At 40.5% G+C, this 21,339-nt stretch overlaps 1 protein-coding gene across 1 annotated transcript in view; it reads left to right on the top strand.

Moving 5' to 3' along the window:
- LOC306648537 (vomeronasal type-1 receptor 4-like) overlaps positions 1-21,339 on the top strand; it is a gene marked incomplete at both ends in the record, with an annotated part of 89,248 nt that overhangs the window by 19,751 nt on the left and 48,158 nt on the right. The window lies entirely within an intron of this gene.

Raw genomic sequence — 21,339 nt, 5'->3', positions numbered from 1 at the left:
TAAGAAACAGAGGTAGAAAAAGGTGAGCACTAGCAGTGTACCTGGGAGGAAGTTGTAGGGTGGCTCCTAGGAGTGGCAGAACATCTCTGCTGAGGAGGGGGACCGGACAGGAGGGAATAACCAGGAAAGAATGTGTAAAAGAATGTCCCTCCAGGGCACAGGTTAACCTAGCTGTTCTGCTTGGGAAGCAGGGTTTCCCATCAATTACCATAACTGAAACCTGGGAAAGAAATAAAGGCCCAGAGTGGGCAGGCAAGACAGAATAGGTAGCCCCCATGTCCACAAGGAAAGTTCTAGACTTACTTGCTACCTGGAGCATTACCCTGGGCTCGGAGTCAAACACATGCGACTGAACCAAGCTTCATTGGATTTGGCTCTCAGGCAATATTACCAGCTCTCTGAGGTAAAGGTCAGGGTGGAGAGACAGAGAAAATCACACCTGGCCCCGGCTGCCCAGGGTCTTTACAGGCAGGAATAGACTAAGGGTCCTGCTGAGTGATAGGTGGAGGTAAGGGTCAGTGGGGTTTATCTGTCTTTGGGCACTCTGGCATGCTGCCCACTGCCTTGCTTTCCACACTTGCGGTTGTAGGACCCCCAAAAAGGAAGACCCTTACTCGAGTCTCAGGATGGCGCGCTCCAGGAAACACGAGAGACCGGCTTGATGCAAAAGCATGAGGCACTTTAATAACGGAGCTCTGGGCCAACACGTATCTCACGCAGGAGATAGAGGAGTTGACCCCAAGGCTCAGAAATCAGGGGTTTATATAGGAAAAGTTAGGAAGTTTGGCGCGGGTACACATAATTGGCTGATTCAAACATAAGCGGGCACATGACTACATTGATTACATCAGCAAGTAGTACGTGCAAATTGACATTCCAGCAATATGGTAGGGCAGTTTATTTTGGTTAGCAGGCAGTCAAGTTAACCTTAAAGAAGAGGGAAGAAGGGGGAAAGTGGGTGACACCAGATGGTCCATGGCCTTGTGGAGATTGTTTATCCTCCATGGCCAGTTAGGTTTTGGTGATCTGGCAGTCTTATTTTATTTTAGGCTTGTTTAGGTATGTCCAGGCCTCAGGCCTGTCCCTCTTTGTTTCTTTTTCTAAGTTCATTTGCTAGACTACAGATTCTGTGCTTTAATTATGGACACTTAAATTTTAACTCCTACATTCCCCTCTTCTTCTTTTAACTAATTCTAATCTTAGAATTTTATAAATCAGTATCTTACGGAACTTCTGTTTCTATATACTTTTCTCCCAAGTTATTTTCTTGGCGGAGGGACTGATATTGTTGCCTGAGCATTAATACCTGTACAGCATTTACTCTTTCCCTGATGAAGGTAACTAGGCGATTTCATGGCCTTCATTTCCTCGATTTGACCGGATCCCCTATTTCTACACTAACTACCTGTTCTTAATTCTGGCTTCATTCCCCCTCTAATCTTTGGAACTCCATGCTGCTGGGGAAGGTCGATGACCACTCTGGCTTCTTCGAGCTGGAAGTGGGTGGCATGGGGCAAGCAGCTCGGAGTTCCTTTTTTTAAAAATCGGGTCAATCGAGGGGTCCAAGGTAGAAGTCTGGTTGTGGAAGAGCAGGTTGTGAAATCATCTGGGGGTGGGTGCTTCTATGAGAGAAGAACAAAAAGACATGAGTACTGAAAGGAGATTAGTACAAAGTAAATGTTGCAGCATCTGAAACGTGCCACTGAGTATCATGAAAATGACAGAAGTCAATCTTTCACCAGGAGGTGGAAGAACTGAGAAATTGTTCCCATAACTAGGCCTAGCAAAGGCTGGAGAGGACAAGGCCTTTATTTGGGGACTTTAACATTGTCCAGGTTACTTAAGGCTAGGTAATCATACTAGCAAACATAGATTAAGACTAACTGTGTAGCTTAAGAAGGTCTTAAACTGACTAAGAACTTCTGACTCTGGCAGTTTCTCTTAATAGTTATCAGGCACATTTGCTGAAGAATCTTTTTTTTTTTTTTTTTTTTTTTTTTTTTTGTAGCTTCCAGTCTTCATTCTAGTGGGCTAATACAAGTGTACATCTTAAGTTACATTTAACTATTATTTCTTTTAAATGCCCAAGAATGGCTATAATGGCTATATTTTGGGTTTTAACTGTTTTGCTGGGTGTTCAAGATGAAGCTGGTCAAATTGACCTGGTTCCTGTCTTGTTAAAGAGTCAGCTGAGTTCCCACAGGGGTCACTCGTACAGAACTTAAGAGTGGCTTCCTAGTTCCACCAGTGACTTTGATTAGGCAGGGTCTCCTGATGAGGTGGCTTCCTTTGGAAGCATCAAAGGATGTCCCCCTTTTTCCATGACACTCCTTTGCAGCAGATGCACTGGGTGATTTTTCATCCTCTAGTCTCAACAATCTCCTTGATCAGGAGGTTGTGTGACCCAGAGTTGCAACGCTCCTTAGAGAAGTTCTCTTATTCCCTGGGTTCAGGCTGACGTTGAGGGCAAGACCCAAATATGGACTTTTCTTGACCTCTGTGTTTAATTCCAATTTCTAAGTTTGATCTTAATCATCCAGCAAGCCAGTCTCACCAGTCATAAAGTAAGAGTACTGGGCTTTAACTTTAATGTCCATAACTTTACAGTTATCTACCCTTTTATCTAACTGGAGTCTGCATTAGCACTGGAAGTTACCACTATCTGTTCTATAGGTGATGGCTTATTATCACAAGTACCTAGGTTGTATGTTCTTGAAGCAGCTACTTCTGCAAAACAGTAACAAGCAACAGTTTAACAAAATGAAATTAGCAAGAGTAAAAATATATTCAGCTTGTATAATAGCTATCTTGAATTTTGACTGGGAACCACATTATATCCCCTATTTGAGATCATAGTAATTTTACAACAAAAACCAATCTTTTGACTATAACTTTAAATAAGCTGAAGTCTGACTTATTTTGGAGTCACTCTAACATGCAGTAAGGTGGAAGGCACAGCCTTATCTCAGGTAAGGCATGGCTCTTTACAGATCTTAAGTGTTCTAATTCTGATGTTGATCTTTGCTTCTTCCTTAAATATCATTAAGTAGTTTACATATACTGTTTCCTAAGTCTATATAAACTTTATAATTAACACAATTTAACATTGTATCTAAAACATGAATCAAAGAAAGGCTGAGAGAGCTTTTAACTTTCCTTTTGTGTGGCAAAATGCTTTCACCTTCTATTATATGAACCTTTAAACAAATCAGGCTGTCACTAACTCTTAGATATAAATTTACATTTAAATTTTTTTCTCAGTGAAATAAGTAACCAATTTCACATATGTCTTATTGATAATAGGTCCCATAATAGAACATTAAATGATAAAAATAAATCCCCAATAAAATGTACCCCTTAAGTTTAAAATTACCATTACAGACAAGTTTACTCTGGAGAATAGCAGCACTTGATAAATTCCCTGCTTTAAAAACTTGTATACCTGGAAAATATGAACACATTTAATGTACAACTAGTGACCATTTTACAATTACCTTGACACTTTTATCTTACCAAATTTAGTTTTTAAAGAAAAATGTAGACTCTGTAACATAGTACAATACTCTTAACAGTTGTTCAACCACAATTGTATACACTCCAATCTTTAAGACTAATTGTTCTAAAGAATAAAACTTAATAGACACAAAGTTAAGAGTAAATTAGTGTTTCAAATCCTTGTCATTTTACCATGTCAATTTACCATATAGATTAGACTTGGGTTTATATCAGAACATTAGTATTTTACCTTAGGAAAAACCTTAAATAGTTTTAACTGATTATCTCACACACTTGTAACCAACTTAGTTACACACAAACTTGCTCAAACTTTCTCTTCACTTACACAGACTTTCTTAGCACTTACTTAGACCCTCATGTATTTCATCACAGAATCACTTTCTTACCCCAAAAACGTTTCCTTTTTCCTTCTACTAAATATCCATACCCAGAACCTTTTATTTTCTCTTCACTTACACAGACTTTCTTAGCACTTACTTAGACCCTCATGTATTGCATCACACAAGCACTTTCTTACCCAGAAACATTTCCTTTTTCCTTTTACTAAATATATTTCCATACCCAGAACCTTTTATTTTCTCTTTCCTTTCTGTCGACACCTTTTTGTTCACATTCTGAAACAACTCTCATGAAATTTCTGAATTTAGATAAATTACTCCATTTTAGCAAGATAAAATACTTTGTTGTATATAGTACTCTAACTGAAACACAGTGAGAGGGGAGATGGTAACTCTAAATCCAAACCTAAGAGCTCCTTGGAGCTTTGCAGACCTGGAGGGGGAGCAGGGGGAGTGATAAGGAAGCAGATGGAACACTCACCCTCCAGGTTGGGGTTTTACCTGTTAGGACATAACTCTCAATAACCTTGTTTTTAGTAATGACACAAAGCAATTTTAAACACTTTTTAATTTACCAACCTATGAAAACACCAATAATGTTTAAGTATGATACCCCATGGAATTTAAGGACTTAAGAGTACTTAATGTTATTTAACAATTAACATTTTAACTTTGCAAATTTATCAGATGTCTTTACAAACACATTAGAGTAATCCCATACATGTTAACTCTAATTCACTTATTCTGCAAAAACCAAGATATCAGACAAGTGTCCTGAACAGTATTTGCTGTCTCTTTCCTGTTGAAGAAAAGTCCTAGAAACAACTGATATTAGACATTGTTTAACATCAATATTTCATTAGTTTGACCACTTAGAGAATTGTGAATTATTTCTAAAGACATTTCACTTTTATTAGTTTACCCAATTTAAATTGAACCCTTTTAAATCACGTGAATAAAAGTATTTGGATCCATTTTTAAATTTTAATTATAGCAGAGCTCAGTTTTGATACAGACAAAACATGACATCAGACACAAAAACAAATAACACAAAATCAAAGGCCTTGTAACTTTATAGGTGAATCTCCATTGCAATGTAACAGATGTTTAAAAATTCTAGTTGGATAAAATATAGAACTGATCAAAAAAATTATTAACCTAGGTATGTAGGATCAAAATTATGAGCTCAGAAATACAGCATTAAAGAAAAACAAAACAAGAATCCTAGAGAATGAGTTAGTTCTGTGTAGTAGCCCAGGAGTTTAAAATGCACCTCTTCCCCCCCCCTCAGGTTACTCCCCCCTCTCCCTCTGAAACTTCCAGTTCACATTCCGATACAGGCTTCAGCAAGGCCAGGCAGCCGGGAGGGAGGGATGGCCCAGGACTTTTTAACCCTTTTTTTTCCTGGTTGAGAAATCAGGTTAGGTTTGAATGCAGAAATTCACAAAACATTATTTCCCACTATTTTTGGGGAATGGAGCAGCTGAGCTCTCTGCCTAGGGGGATTGGAGTAAACAAATCTCTTAGGAACAAGGAGAAGGACTGTAAAGTACCCTGCAATGAGTATCCCTAAGCCTAAGAATAGGGGACCTGAGGGAGGACAAAGGGAGCCCATCCTCCGACAAAAAAGAACACCAAACACCAAAACAATATAAAGACAACAGACACTAACACGTCCAAGCACACTCATTCGTGCCTAGACTTGAATAGGCAGCCGAACGCGACCTCTGATGGGATAGGACCCTGCGTCCACTCCCGCCTGGATAGAAGGAGCACTCCGTCTCCTTCATTCCGAAAAACCACAGTCAGGTCCTCCTGACTGCCCTCCACCGGTGGAACATCTTCCAGGGCTGCAGCTTGCAGGCTCGGGGTGTCCCCATTCCGCGGCCAGAGGGTCCTTACGGACCACAGAGGCGGCTGCATGGAGAGGGATACCTCGTCCTCTCCCATTGTTTCAAACCAAAACCAAAACTCACATACACACTGCAGCGCCCGCACACAAACATTTAAGACTCACACCAACGTACCTCCAAGGGGTCTTCGAGCTCCTGGGGTCGCGCACTCATCCCGGGCGAGCCCCCAAAGGTAGGACCCCCCAAAAGGAAGACCCTTACTTGAGTCTCAGCGCTCCAGGAAACACGAGAGACCGGCTTGATGCAAAAGCATGAGGCACTTTAATAACGGAGCTCTGGGCCAACACGTATCTCACGCAGGAGATAGAGGAGTTGACCACAAGGCTCAGAAATCAGGGGTTTATATAGGAAAAGTTAGGAAGTTTGGCGCGGGTACACATAATTGGCTGATTCAAACATAAGCGGGCACATGACTACATTGATTACATCAGCAAGTAGTACGTGCAAATTGACATTCCAGCAATATGGTAGGACAGTTTATTTTGGTTAGCAGGCAGTCAAGTTAACCTTAAAGGAGAGGGAAGAAGGAGGAAAGTGGGTGACACCAGATGGTCCACGGCCTTGTGGAGATTGTTTATCCTCCATGGCCAGTTAGGTTTTGATGATCTGGCAGTCTTATTTTAGGCTTGTTTAGGTATGTTCAGGCCTCAGGCCTGTCCCTCTTTGTTTCTTTTTCTAAGTTCATTTGCTAGACTACAGATTCTGTGCTTTAATTATGGGCACTTAAATTTTAACTACTTCACAGTGGGTCACCAGTTGTCCTGCTCCCTCCCACACAGGTGCTAAATCCAACTAACAGGATCTATACAAGAGTTACAGCATAATCAAACACTTTCACATTTCATGAAAATATCCACAAGTGTCTTTCAAACAGGTGGATAAATGGGTGTGTCCTTTCCTACATCCTTAAAAAGTAGCACTTACCACTCTCTAAATCAGAATAACTTTCTGTTTTGAGGCTAGGTTTTATTCTCAGGAGAACCAAATCATCTATAAAATTGAGGTTACTGGTGCAGATAGGGGTGTTAGAAAGATCAGAGCAGCTCCAATGGTAGGAGAACTGCAAAGCAGGGAGATACAGGAGACTTCCCGGGGGGAGGGGAAGCTACAGGAGACTTCCTAGGGTACAGGAGACTTCCTAGGGGGAGGGGAAGATACAGGAGACGTCCTGGGCAAAAGCATCATGGAGGGGCTGTTCGGAAAGAGATTATTATAAGAGGATATTCATTTCTTTGCCTTACATGTTTCTAGTATCTCTGTCACTGTATGTCACCCATATGCTATCTTCTGAGAAGGCCATGTAAGACACTGAGCATTCCCTGTGAATATTGTCTCTTTGGGGAATGTTTAAAGGTGATTGAGCTTTAATTCCATTTCTTCATAAATCTGAAGGGCAGTAATTCTACAGAGAATTTACCAACTTGGTAAAATTCTTTCCTAAACTTTTACACATTAAAAGACTGTTTGAAGGCTTGTGGAAAATAATATTCCTATAAGAGATCTCCCCATGAAAGATGGAGGGATGGTGTGACTTGGGAAGAGGGAGAGAAAATTGGTCAAACATTAAACCTCTCCAGGGAATTCTTTCCTGGTAACAATGGACCCTGGGGGAAGGGGCTGATAGAGAATGGTGGGCCCTAAAACTTGACCTTCCATCATGTCAAATTAGTCCTAAATTACAAGAGGAAAGATTTGAGAACTAATTCCTCAGGGTCTGGTTTTAACCTATACTACTACCCCCAGACATTCAAAACTGCATGGTAAAAACTGTGTGTGCATTGTTTCCAATGATTACATTGTCCACATTGTATCCTATAAAACCAAAATCCCTTCTGTAACTGAGGTCCATTTGTCCCTATGGAAAATGGGCCCCAACAATGCCCAAGACCTCCAAGGAATAAAGACTTCTCTGAATCTATTGAAGTCTGTTTTCCATCTTTCTGTGCTTACACTGTATATTAGAAGAACATGAATACTGCTAATGTACAAAGAATCCAGTTAGTGTCACAATTACACAGATGTTCTTGTACTAAGTAGGCTTAACTTTCAAAGTAAAATTCAGGATGCACTCACCCCAATTAGAATGTCCATTATTAAGAATGCAAGCAAGAGCAGGTGTTGGAGAGGATGTGTGGAAAAAGGCACACTCATATGTTGTTGGTGGGGTTGTGAATTAGTGCAGCCACTCTGGAAAGATGTGTGGAGATTCCTTAGAAACTTTGGAATGGAACCACCATTTGACCCAGTTATCCCACTCCTTTGCCTATACACAAAGGACTTAAAATCAGCATACCACAGTGATGCAGCCACATCAATATTTATAGCAGCTCAATTCATAATAGCTAGATTGTGGAACCAACTAGATGCCCTTCAGTAGATGAGTGGTTAGAGAAAATGGTAAACATACACAATGGGATATTATTCAGCAGTAAAGAAGAATAAAATTATGGCATTTGTAAGTAAATGGATGAAGTTGTGGAGTATCATGGTATCATGCTAAGTGAGATAAGCAAATCCCAAAAAAACAAAGGCGAAATGATTCCCCCACATAACAGTCGGGGAGGGAAGAAAGAATGGAGGAAGGATGGATAAAAATATAGATCAAATATAGAAAAAATATAGATCAAAATGAGGGTTGGCAAGGTGGTGGGGGGAAGGAAAAATAACAGAATGAGATAAACATCATTACCCTATTTACAAGTGTGGTTACACAAATGGTGTGACTCTACTTCGTGTACCACCAGAGAAACAATATTTGTACCCCATTTGTGTAGAATGAATCAAAATGAAAAAAAATTTAAAGATTCAGGAAGCATAGTGAATGATAATAATAATTACAGATCTGAATAATTTATAAGTATTAGCAAAAAATAAGAGATAGTCTTAAATTTCTTGTATGTGTTTTAAACATTGTTGATCAGAGATAGACTTAATTAACAAACACTTTTAGTTTGGGATGTATACTTAGCTCTTGTCACATATAATTAGGTTATTCATAAAAACCTAGCCTAGTCAACATTTTTCATCATTTTCTCTGCCAAAGAAAAATCCTAAAGCAAGGGGCATTACACCTTTAACATTTTATACCTCTCAAATGTTGCACAAATTGGCAGCCATCAGTGTAAGAGTTTTTTTAACAGAAAATAAGCATTTTGTAGCATATTTGGCAATTCAATTCATGTTTTAAAGATTTGTCCAAAATAGAAAGGATCCCTATTGATGCCTCTCTCTTGAGGAAAGTAATTATTTTTCCTGAGACATGTTATTTCCTCCTGAAAGAAAATCTTGGTTTAGATAACATTGGTCACCTTTCTCAGGTTCCCTTTGGTCCAAAGGACTGTACTCACTTTAGTAGACTGCCAGTAGAGCAGGCTTTGTTTCATTTTCCTGAGAGGGGATTGCAAAGTAATTTGTGTTTTGAGAGAGAATGGTATCTGCACACATAATTTCCATGATGCATCATATCCCAGGATGGTATTGGAAAATATAGCAAACTAGCACCTACAAATCTGTGCCTTTAATTGTTTCTATCCTGTTTTATTTAAGGGGTTGGAGGACAGGATATAGTTGAGCCTAATCTGTCTCTCTTATCATTATCACAATGCCATGATTTTACACAAGTTCCCCACTGTCACGTGTGCTCAGAGCATCATTTTGCTGCCTTTTTCTTACAGGAGGAATATTGATGTTCAAAGGAAGAGGTCCTTTCTATCCTTATTATTAGGCTTCCTTAAATATCCCTTTGCAGAGACTGCCTTCTAAATATAGGTTGAATGTGCTTCTGTTGCACCTAGGCATAAACATACAGAATTTATCAACTAGTTGTGAGGGGTTTCTTGATATTTCTTTGCGTAATGTCCAGAGTACTCTGTGCAATGAAGGCCACAAGGACCATTCAGAGACTGCTCAGAATTCCTCTCTGCAGAACTCAACAGAGCCCAGACTCTGACACCTGCATACATGAGGACTCCAGAAGGCACTTGTATTTCATCTCTTGCGTGACAAGCAGGGTTGCATGGAGAAGTGTCCTCTGCCAAATGGGTCACACTGATAGATCTTAAAAAGGGAGGCCATTTTTGTCCTCGTATTTTATTCCAAAGGTGCTGGAAACCCATTGTCATGACCTTTGTGACTGGCAGTTTTCACTCCATAAAATCATAGGATATTTAATCACCAGGAAAACAGGGCAATTGGGCCCCAATTAAGGTTTTTCAAATATCAAGGTCATCCTGTGAGATGTAACACTCCAGTCAACTATTTCTCCCTGTTTGGTGTGAAAATGGAATTGATGAACCAAAATGGAAGTTACAGAAAAATCCAGACCCAAAGTTTAAATGGGAATAGTCAATTAGAAAGCCACAGGCCAACCAATACCCTTGGTACCCTCCCAACACCTGTACCTCATAGATTCTAACAATTGGACCAAACACTTTTTAATACCTGTTCAACATGTACTCTGATAAATGCCTTTATCTAGAAGCCACAAATCCCCAGATTAGTACACTCAAGTTGAAAAATTCTCTGCTGGGTTACCCTTATATCAAAGGAGTTCCATTTTTTCCTTCTATCATTCAAAAAATCTTACTCTTTTACTTAAGAACTCTGCACAAACTGTTACCATTTGTGGATTTTATTCTTTGAACCCATGAGACAAGAATCCAGAAAGAAATCGGCAAGGCCTATACCTCCTACAGAACCCACGCATCAGCAGAAGTCGTGTATGAACCCCATTCTCAAACTTTGGTTTCATTCCTATGGGCAAAAAGGGACTGAAAGACAAGGCAGAGGCCAGGTGCTCTTTGAACATTACCCTATAGCCCAGGCAATGTTCCTGTATTTTTCCCCCCAGCTCAGGACTTGTGCCCCTGACTCATAGCAGGATGAACTGGGACTTCTTGGGGTCAGGTTGTAAAAGAGTGCTAATGTTACCATTAGTGTATCCATCTGAGTCCAGATCCTTGATGTTCAAAACAAAGGAGTGAGAAAGACACACAGGAGTATCAAGAAGGTACAGATTTATTGAAGGTGAAGATAGCACCTTTAAATAGAGCATAGTGGACTGAGCAAGAGAGAGATATGCTCAAGACCTCAATGGGACCTTCAGTTCCCTATACAAACCTCATGACCCCATTTACTCTCATTGGTTACCTTATGATACCTCATAAGATTATTTTCCAATCCCCCTCCCCATTGGTTACTTTAGGAAAACTATTTAGAATACTTCCCACTTTACCTCCATTGATCATTTTAAATCTTGAACCTGTGGCAGGAGTTGTCATGATGATAAGTCTTCAGTTGTGGGATTCATCACAGTAATGGGATGTATTGTAAAGAGGGACAGGACTCATATCCCTTGTTTTGACCTCCAGTTGCTTCCTTCTCTCCACACCATTGTGTTGTCCCTGAAATACTAACATTGGAACTGCCAGTATTGGGTTGAAAGATTTTAATATTTTTAGAAATTTTTCTTCTGATATGGTGTTATCTCTGTACAGTAGAAGCAGTGCCTTTTTAAACACTCAGTGTAGTTTTTGAGGGTTCCATCTCCTTATTATACAACTGCATATATTCAGAATCTCTTTCCCTTTGTCTCTGACTGGCCAACTCCAATGGCAAGATTATGGACAAATTCAGAAAGCCATTCAAAGGTTAGCTTGTCACAGTCAAACATTTTCTTTTTCTTAGACAAGATTATACCTACTGGTGGCACTTTCAGCCAGGATCTTCCCCAGGAGACTAGTGATTGGATCAATACAGAATTGCCAATGTTTTAAAAGGGGCTGTAACAGATACAAATAAAAAACAGAAAAAGACAACCAGAGAAGATCCCAAACCATGGCCAACAGCTGAAAATATTTAAGACAAACCAGATGTGGAAAATCCCCCCTGTTAGAAACTACCACTTAACCATTACTTCTATACCAGTGGTATCAAAGATGTCCCCAGAAACAGGGAGTCAATGTTCCCACAAAGGGGAACCAGATGTGTAGAATTGAGGGTTCTTGTCTGCACATTAGGGGATCTTACTATGTGGACAAAGTGTCATGTCTTTACTGAGTTCACTTTTCCTTTTCTCTAAGTAGACTAATATGGAGTAATCCACACAGGAGAGGACGAGAAGGCAGGAGTCTCCCAAAACAAAAAGGGATTTGGTAGCTTCTGGGGATGGTCCCTCAGTTTTTCTCTTTACTCAGAGGAAGAGCTCCACTGATTCTACCAAAGGCAAATTCACCCATTCCGTAACTCTACAGCAGTTGGCTCTCAACACATTCACCTTATATCCTAAGCATGGAAGTATGATTTCTTGAAATGTCAGGCCTGCCCTAGAAATCTGGAGTCAAAACTGCTTTTGGGTCCAATCTTGGTCATCAACGTGGCACTGAAAACTCAGTCCTTATCCTTGATGCCAATCCAATAAGGAGAACATTGTTTTGAGAAAAAGGAAATGCAGGTTTATTGCTTCGCTAGCATAGGGTAAGCACAGGAGACTCCTAAACCAGAGGCTGTGATTTTGTCCATGATGTATAACAGAGGACTTTTATATAAGTGGTTCATTCCATGTGATCTCTGGGGGTGGGTGTGCCATGAAATTGTGATTCTCTTGTTAATTTGGGAGATAGTCATTCCCTAGATCTTTTGCCCCAACCCTGAAATCTGGTTCCTATGGTGGGTGTGTGCTCAAACAGATAACTCAGCCCAGGATGGGAAAAAGTTAATATTGTTCCTGCCCCCATGTTAGGAGAGGGAGAAGGTGAAAAGGAAAAGAAAACTTGTTCATTTTACAATAAGATTACCAGAATGATATGAGTCTACATCATGCACAACAACAAAAATGAAAAGATGTACCCCATTTGTGTACAATGATTTAACATGCTGTCTGTAAAAATGAAAAAAAAATAAATTTTAAATGTGAATGTACATTTAAAAGAAAATAACATAAGCGTCAACCAAAAAGTAGTTATGAACGAAAAAAATAAAAATAAAAATAAATTAAAGTAAAATAAGCTTCAGTGGCAGAGCAGCAGGGCTATATTCAAAGCATGTGGTGGACCACTGTTCTGCTATTGTATTTGAGGGTATTGGACCCAGAAGACACAGGGAATGGATGCACACTGGGAATAGTACTAGACAGGGTAGGGAAGGAAGACACTAATGCTGGAATTTTCAGAAGAGATTAAAGGTGAGGAAGGTCAGACTGTGATTCTTGGAACAAGAAAAAAATGTTTTTAGTTTTTGTTTTTGTTTTTTCCCAAAAGGTCACAGAATGGGTCAATTTATGGATGAATGATGGAGATTTTGTGGATTTGTGAAGGTCACAGGGATGGAGCTGTGGAGTATGTAGCAGATTATATTAGGGACATGAACCTCCAGTGTTTCCTAAGACCATTTCCACCCAAATCCTGACTCTAACGCACACATGCTCACTGTGCAGACAAACTCTGCTTTAGCTGAGGATCAGTTACCCTGACTACACCTGCAGGGGACCAGGCACAGAGAAGGAGGAGCTGCCAGTCACTCAGGGGTCTGGCAGAATATTCAGATACCAGAATATTCTTTGGGTTTTCAGGATGCTCCAGGTCAGTACCTGGCTGGAAATGGCCATGTTTAAAAAGATGTCCTCTCTGGGTTTCATCTCTCCTCCTGGGCTCAGTGTAGGGTTGTCTGAATGAGCAGACATAGTAAAGAACCTTCTGTGGACCATTGACCCTGCTCAGGTTAGACTACAACATCTATAGAGGCACAGGCTCAGGCTGATAGGGGATCACAAATCCTTGGAAGATGTGGATACACCAAGCCATTCTGCACCAATACTCAAGGAAGTTCCAGAATCCTGACTCCCATAAAGTATTCCTAAGCAAGTACCCCAGTCCCAATCTCTTTCCTCTCTGTGGAAAAGCTCCCCTGGAGCCCACAGACAACAGAACCTCAGGGCACTGGAGGACCTTGGCCTGCACATGAATCTGCCCACTGCCACTTCCCACAGGGTCCTCTGGCCCTGAACTTCTGCCCTTCACCTAAGGGCACATGTCCAGTCCTGCCCTGGGGTGTCTGTTAGTTGTCCAGAGCCTGCTGACTCTGCAGTGTGTGGACACAGTGACCAGGGTCCACCTTCCAGGGCTCAGCACACCTTCCCAGTGTTGGACTTTCCAGAGGACCAGAGTGAAGATGACGCCATTTGCTCACCACAGTTCATTCAGTGGCTGGGATAAAGAAGAGGTGGACAGTGGAAAACACCTTTCCTGGGTCACCTTCAGGTCTTTCATTGGAGGACAAAACCATGGGAGTAGATTCACTATCCACCTGTCTCATCATCTAAGTCAGGCTCCCTGGTGGACAGTGGCCACTGCTCTGCTCACAGGTGAAGTGCTGCTGGGAGGGTACATCCACCTGGACAGTCATCACCTATTGCCTCTGAGACCAAAGCTCCACAGGACAGGGGATTCCTGGAGCAGGTTTAGGGCTGCGGTCTCTTTCTGGGCAAAGCTATGGAGAAGGGTCATCACCAGTACTGTCAGAAAAGTACCCATGTGTAGCATTGCCTGAGGGCCTTTATCACAAATGGAGTGGAGTGCTGTCCAATATTCTCAGTCTTCTACCCATGCCCTCATGGTGTGTTTCTCCCCTGGTTGGTTTGCACTCCGAAGAATATTGCTTATCAAATAGAGAATGCTCCTTTCATTCCATTGGTTTTGATGTATTATATATCTTCAAATTGATACTCATTTTTAAAAAGCATCTTGTATTTAAAGAATAATTGAACATAAAATACATAGATCTAATACACACTGCTCCCAGCAGTCTTCATTGTTGGAAGCCATGTATAAATTGTGGATTTGTGTGAGCAATTATACAGCAGGGAGCTACTTTTCTGGGAATAACTGGGTGAAATTCACCTGTTTGAGAAAGTCCAGATTATGCTGGTACCTAGCCTTAGCTCACAGCCACAGGTCCAAACACAGCCACCCCAAGATAGGCATAACTTGCCAAGCCCCAAAATACTCTTTTCCCATTTTTATACTTTTTTTCCTCAAGAAGTTTGCCACACTGAAACCTTTTAATGTATTTTCCTTTAAAGAAAGGATTTGAGCATTTTTCCTTAGTTCAGTTCCAGTTACTATCAGGCCTGTAAGACCCACTAGGTGCCCCACTTTTAAAACTCTTTTCTGCCTATTATCTTTTATTCCTTATTGATTATTTTTAGACTTCTTATTTTTCCAGTCAGTTCACATCTCCAAGCAGGAATTTGTTTTGCCCAGGGGGCCAGTAACCCTAACATTCAATAATGTAACATCTTGAATATGTGTGATCTATGTTACAGCTAACAAACTCTATGTAGATTATTATTAGCTGAACTGCACTGTTTACTTTGTTCACTCCTTGTTGTACCTGAATATGGAATTGGAAAGATACATAATGTTATGGACCTATCATTTCTATATCCTACTGAAGTTTCAGCACCCTAAATATACCCTGTGCTCTCCCTATCCATCCTTTCCCGTTGTCAGTCCTTTATAACCACAGATCTTTTTGTGACCTGCCTATAATTGAGTTTCATCAGTTCTTGTAGAGAATTTTTGAGCACACAGTGGATTTGAAGAGAATGATAGGTCAGAAGTGATTGCCATCTTTTGCTTCCTGTGTTCCTCAAACATCTCTATTGGCCTAAAACCCTCAAGGAAAATAGGTATAGTGGACTTGGTCAACTTTGAAGAGTCAAAGGACTGTTTTTTGTCCCTTATATTTTACATTTATTCCTTCATTACAGTCAATGCTTGCTCCTCTAGTTTTCTGTGCAAACAGAAGTCCAGTAATTTTGGACCATAGATTTGGATTGACAATTTAACATTTGCTTATGTGATACTTGATAAAAAATGATAGTAATTGTAATTGTTTCATCAAATTAATGCTGGTGCATTTATTTGTGAGAGATTATCATAAACATCAATCTTCTATTGATAATATTCTCTTTAGACTTTTTATCAATGCTGGGTCATTATTCATAAAGTAGTTTTCAGTTAATATAGCCACATCATTCATCATTTGCAAATTAATTCAAATTCAACTATTCACATGTGTCCAGGAGTTTCTAAGGTGAAATGTGATATTATGTTTCCATTTTACTCTCACTTCATTAGGCATTTTGCTCAAATGCTTTCCCTCATTCTGTTTTTTTCTGAATACCTTTGAATATGGGGCTTAAGTATCTAAATATTAACAATAGGATTTGAGAGAGAAGAACTCAGGGAAACCTAGAGTCAATGAGACACACAAACGTCTGCAAGGTTCTCATGGAAGAGGATGGGATTAGTAGTAATGGGTTTGAGTTTGAATTGGAAATTGAGGTGGACTGAGAGTTGGACCTTGGATGTTTGGCTTGGTAGAGTAAAGAGTTGATGGGGGTGGACTGAGATATTGGAATTGGGAGTGGATAAAGGAAAAGACAAAGAAGGGAAGGGATGATTGGTCTTTCATGAGTAATGGAAGGTCAGATGTGTACTAAGGACCTTGGAATAGGCATCACAGAAGAATGACTGTTAGGACATAGGACTCACATATGCATGTAGAGAGAGATGACCATGTTAGGTAATAGGTTATCCAGATGCCATGGAATGGAGAAGGCCCCAAACAGATTTGTTGGTAGTAGGACTGTCTCCAGAATTCTGTCCTTTTCTCTCATGATAGTCAGACATCTATAATGCATACAGGTGGCTGGTCATCTGCAGAATCTCACAGTTGTCACTGGTCATTGGTCTTTGCTGAAGATGGGGGAGAGAACTTCAAGATACAAAATGCCCATCAATAAAGTTTTTCTGGGCTGTGTGTCTGCTTCATGCTTATGTTCCTCCTCAGCATGAGGTTTAGACCATTCCCCAGGCCTATATTTAGTGGGGGCTTTCCTGACCCTCTACATGTACACTGCTCACAAAGCATTCCTAGTTTGAGAATGGTCATAGCCTGGGATCTCAGGGGCTCACACTTGACTTCAGTTTTTGCAGGTGTCACACTGCCTTTGTTCTTTCTGAGTTGAGCTCACTGAAAGAAACCACCACCCTCCTTTGTAGAAACTTCTCCATTTTGTGACAGTAAATGGAACATCTCTTTCACCTGGTCTCCTGTAAATCATCTAACTATAGTGGAATCTCCTCCCTTGGGTCAGTGGACCCCAATCCTGCATCTCTCCTCAATGCTTTCCTGATTTCATGCTCCTCAGGTCTTTCCTCCCTTCCTATGGGTATTAATTTTTATCCTGTATCTTTGGTCTGGTAGTCATCCATTCAGAGACTACAATAACATATCATAGACTCATTTTGAATAGTTGAACTTAAATTATGAACCAAAGAATGTTATTTATCATAGACTTGGGGCTGGAAAATCTCAGATCGAGATACTTGTACATGCAGTGTCAGTGAATGCCTTCTTTCTCATTCATAGATGTTGCATTACAGCTCTGTGCTCACCTGGAAGACAGAACACAGAAGCTCCCTTGAACCTGTTTTTTAAAGGGCACTAATCCCCTTCATATGGCATTGTCTGCAAGATCACCTCAGGGGTTTATTATGACATTCTGTGAGTTGTTCAGGCCAAGTGTCATCTCAAAGAAAGTTTTTAATGCTTTCTGGTAGAATTAACATATTCTGCATCCAAAATAATCTATTTCTTCTGCCAGTACTCTCAGATCACACCAAAGAGCACAAAACCCAAAGATGAAATCCTTCTTTCAAAATTCCCATGGATGGACAGATAATAGAGGAAGAAAAGAATGTTCTCAGGGTTTCCCTATGAACCTCCCCTAAAGACTTTTCATTGAAAGGAAAGAATTCCAGTATCTATTATGCTTGTATTATTTGACATCTTCAGGAATGTTTAGGGGGAAATTTGGAGGCTCCAGCATCAAACCAAACAGTCTGTAACTTTCAGTTTTCTACCTATTCCATCTTTTTGTCTCTGCACTGATGCTGAAAAATAGGAAAGGCAACAAGAAATCCAGTCTCACACCAGTTTCTTAAAAAAATAAACAAGGCAAAAATGCATTATACATGATATTTTGACTTTCATTCTCAAGTCACCTTAGGTGTTTTCATTTGGTTTTATTACATATATTATTATTATATATATCCTTTTCTCACTCAATAGAGGTAAATATTTCTGATTTTACTTGTTTATTCATTCAACAGTCTACTAGGGAATGGGCCACAATATTACCTCCTGGAGCACGAAGTTCTAGGACTTCCTAAGGTCAGTGCTTCCTTTTTCCCACATGAGCCAAGTTCTTCCTAGTCTCAGTGTTGTTTTCCAGATCTGCACCATCAAGAAGGTTTGATCCAAAAGTCTTGGTGTAGAAGGCATACAGTAAATTAATATTGCAGTTGACTCTATTCTGTGAGGATTCTGCCCTCTCCTAATGCTTTCCTTCAACCAATATAGATGCTCATTTGTTACCCCAGAGATACCTGCAAGAAAAAATGGATTGTACACTCTGGAGATGCCTCAGCCCTCCCTCATTCCTGTCATGCTCAAACTGCTCTCCTCAAAAGACCATGATATGGCACATTCTCAGAAGCTCCATCTCAGTGTGTGTTTTACTCCAACAGAATTCCATAAAAAAGCCAGAGGAACAAGTAAGGTCATACTTGAGGTTGGTTCTAGGGTTTCCTTACCTGACTTGTTCCTTTGATGTCTTCTTTTGTTTAAATATAGATAGAAATAAATGCATCTCTTTGGGGCAGAGAAACAGAAGAAACCAAAATTGGTAGGTAGAAAAAGAAATCCCTGGTACATGTCATGTAGATTGAGTTCATCTCTGAGCCTCTAAGACTCTTCAGAGAAAAGGGGTAGTTCTCCTTATATGCTTCAGCTGGGCCTCAGGAAGCCTTCTATGAGAGGGAAAGTTCACTCAAAATTTCATGCAGAGATATCTATCTGCCCCAAAATATTCCATAGGAATTGTTTGCCAGAGTTTTTATTGTCTTCTTTTGGTCCCAACACTTCTTTATATTCCTTAATTTATTCCCTTTAGAATTGAAAATTTTGTGCTAGTATATATTGAATGTATGTGACTACCTTTTGGTTTTTAGAATGACTCATATCCAAGAGTTAGTATTGAGTCTCAAACGAGCCTTTGGACTTGGATTCTTTGGCAGTGATGAAACTGTTGCCCATGGGAACTTGTTGGAGGTGAACTAAATGTGTTTTGCACTGTGAGATGGATTTGAGCTTATGATGTCCAGAGGTGGAATGTTATGGGTTGGATATGAGACATCCCCCAAAATCTCCTGTGTTCATGCAGGGGGATTTTGGGGAGAATTGATTAGATTGTAAAAGATCTAAAATAATCAGTGCATCCTAATTTGAAAGAATTGACTGGTAACTATTGGTAGTGTGGGCATGCCTGAGAAAGGAGGTCACTGGGGGCACACCTTTGGGTTTATATTTTTGTCCCTAGCACATTGATCTATCTTTACTTCTTGGCTTCCATTAGGCAAGCAGCTTTATTCCATCATGTTCTTATGTCATGAACTTCTATGTCTCCTTTGACCCAAAGAAAAGGAAAATTGGCCCACAAAAGACTGAATTTCTGACACACTGCACCCAAAATCAATATTTCCTCCTGTAAGTATTGATTGATTACACATACAAAAAGCTGACTAACTTACAGGATAAGCATCATAATGGTGTATGTCTCAGAATAAACACACACTCATTTACACTGCCAGAAATGAGAATGTGTGTGTGTGCAGGGACTCACAATCCAGGTATATCCTCATATGCCTATGTATATGTGATCTCTCACATACACAAAGTCATGAGCACATTCAAACATTCATGCACAAACCTGGCATATACAACCTCACCACTCATATTCATAATACACCCTAATGATACACACAGTCACACCCTTATAACTTACATAGTCACCATGTGTGTGTCTTGATGACATGTCCACATGCAGAAGAGTTCCATAACTACAGGTCTGGGTGCCAGAAAAGAGAACCCCTCACATCATTTTAATCTTTCTACCCATGCCACCACCTGCCAGTACAAGATAACATGCCACTCGGTCAACTTTCCATCTCTGTGATGAAATCACTGCAATAATCAACCCAGGACATGAAAAGATTCATTTTGGGTCATAAATCCGGAAGTTCCATTCCAAGTTCATTTAGTGCCATTACTCTGGGACTGTGGCAAGGGGCACATGATGGTGAGAGCTTATAGCAGAGCAAAATCATTCCCCTCAGCAGGCAGGAAGTAGACAGGAAAAGGAAGTGCCAGAATCCCATCATCATCATCAGGGGCAGCTGCCAGAAGCCTGAGGACCTCCCAATGGGCCCCACCTCTGAAAGAGTCCACCCTGGGAACCAGGCCCTTAACACACTAATCTGTGGGGACATTGAACATCCAAACTTCAACTACAGCTTTAAAATCTGGTATGAGTGTTAGCACCTAACATCAAGATACCTGGTGAGAAGGCTGCATTGTTTGCAGGAGGATATTGGGATAAGGAATGGGAAAGGGTGCTGATGGTAAGAGAGGGAGGCAGACAGTCTTTGGCATGGCAGCACAGAGAGCAGGAGAGGAGAGAGTGTGAAAGGACAAAGAGATTGTGTTAAATGGGGGTCAACATGCACTGCAGGGATTGATCCTAAGGGGGCAAAGTGCAGGTAAGGGATTTAAGGGCATGGAGAACCTGAGATGCTAAGGAAGAGGAAGGCAGGCTTTTGTGAGAGTGGGGGAGGGGGGTATTGTGCCCAAGGGCTAAAATTCAGTGGTTTGTAGAAGTCACAGCAGATGTTCCATGAACAGTGAAGATACAAGGTGTTGTCAGGAAATAGTGATGTGTGGGGCAGGCAGATCTTGGAAGTTGGCAGTAGTCCCAAGAGGTCAAAAGTGCATGAGGAGGAGGTTGAGCCAGTGGCAGGTAAGAGGCCTGGGAATTGGGGCAACAGGTCATGGGACAAAGAAGTCTATGGAAGGACAGTGGGCAGGAGTCACCAAAGAAGCCAGGAACATCCCTGGGATCACTGAGGTGGTAAATAAGAGGTGTTCTGCTACTGAGCTATATCCCTGCCCTGGAAAATTAAAGGTTAGATAAAACCATAACCAAAACATAAGAATCAAGGTGAATATTTCAAGTGATTTTTCTTGTGACATTAAGAGAATTTTCTTGTGAAATGTGTATACAGATTTTAGAAAACTGATTAGAAATATTTTCTGAAATGAAGGAGAAATAAACCTGTGTATACCTGCAGGCTGTAGATCCAACATTTCCTACACTCACACTCAACAGAAAGCCCTGCTGTGTCTCCAAATTATGAGGTATTGTTATGCCAAGTCTATGGATGATGGCTCAAGCTGAAAAAATTCAGGGAGGGGCAATTCACTGCTGATCACCCACACGAGGGAATTGTATCACCAACAGTGTGAAAATACAGATAAGTTCACAAGCATATGGAACTTTAAGTGTCAAACACTATAGAAGTTGTGCTGTGTGGTTCCATTTATACAGAATACAAATCAGATGAATGTGACATGTATAGATAGCTATCACATAGTCATTACCCAGGGACAGT

Source organism: Sciurus vulgaris (assembly GCF_902686455.1).
Source record: "Sciurus vulgaris genome assembly, chromosome: 17".
NCBI lineage: Eukaryota > Metazoa > Chordata > Mammalia > Rodentia > Sciuridae > Sciurus > Sciurus vulgaris.
Note: the sequence above shows the minus strand (reverse complement) of the source record. Positions and strands in the feature narration are given on the sequence as shown.